The sequence below is a fragment of the Tupaia chinensis genome, unplaced genomic scaffold, assembly GCF_000334495.1.
Source record: "Tupaia chinensis unplaced genomic scaffold, TupChi_1.0 Scaffold145836_1, whole genome shotgun sequence".
NCBI classification, from domain to species: domain Eukaryota; kingdom Metazoa; phylum Chordata; class Mammalia; order Scandentia; family Tupaiidae; genus Tupaia; species Tupaia belangeri.
In genome coordinates this window covers 15,280-16,447 of record NW_006205694.1, presented here as the reverse complement: position 1 = coordinate 16,447, position 1,168 = coordinate 15,280, and the positions used below count along the sequence as shown (strand labels likewise).

General features: G+C 50.2%; 1 pseudogene; it reads left to right on the top strand.

Moving 5' to 3' along the window:
• The first annotated feature begins 207 nt into the window (after positions 1–207).
• Positions 208–1,163, top strand: LOC102471433 (olfactory receptor 10S1-like; annotated as a pseudogene).
• Positions 1,164–1,168: the final 5 nt, after the last annotated feature.

Sequence of the window (1,168 nt, the reverse complement as noted above, 5' to 3'; positions counted from 1 at the left end):
TTTTGGGCCAGACCAATGGAAAATCTCTTCAGTAAAATTTTGTCTGTCAATCTCAAAAACAAATAAAAGGAACCCCTGTACATGATCACCCCAATAAAAGTATGTATGTCTCTTCTCCGGGCCTAGGTCACTCATATTTGGCCTGGAAATAAACCACATCAAGTATTAATTATTAATTTTTACAATTGGTTATTTTTCCATCGACAGTTGCAAAAGAGGTAAGTAATCATTCTGTGTGTGAGAAGAAGGTCATGGAGACAGGGTAACCCAACCATACTGTGGTGAAGTGGTTCTTTTCTTTCTGGAGGGTCTGATGTGCACAGCTGAGCACCCTAGCCTGTTCTTCCTTGTCTTTCTCCTCATCTACAGCATCACATTGACTGGGAATCTCATTTTTCTCCTTACTGTGGGCTCTGACCCTCATCTGCACTCCCCCATGTACCACTTCCTGGGCCACCTGTCCTTCCTGGATGCCTGTTTGTACCCAGTGATGGTGCCCAAGGTCCTGGCAAGCCTGCTGACTCAGGGGGTTAAGGTGATCTCCTTTCAGGGCTGCGCTGTGCAGCTTTACTACTTCCACTTACTGACCAGCACCGAGTGCTTCCTGTACATGGTCATGGGTTACAACCACTACCTGGCCATCTACCTTGTGGCCATGCACAGGCGAGCATGTGTGGCACTGGCCAGGATCACGTAGGCCACAAGGGCCATGCACTCTGCAACCCACACCTTCTACCTGCCCTACTATAGCCCGTTGTGTTGCCTACTTCTTCTGTGACATCCTACCTGTGCTGAAGCTGGCCTGTGTGGACACCATGGTAAACGAGCTTGTCATGCTGGTAAACATCAGTGTGGTGGCTGCAGGCTGCTGTACACTCACCATCACGTCCTACATCTTTATCGTGGCACCGGTGCTGTGCATTCACACAGCAGTTGGCCGACAATTGGCCTTCTCCACCTGCTCAACACACCTCACTATGATGCTCCTGTACTGCCTGCAGCCTCCATCCAGGTGCGTTGGGACTGGAGTCCCTGCTGTCTTCTACATGATAGTTACTCCCATGCTCAACCCTTTCATTTATGCCTGGCAGAACAGAGAAGTGAAGCGGGCCCTGCAAAGGCTTTTGTGCAGGGGCTGCGGGAGCTGCCAGTGGACAGTGTAACCCCG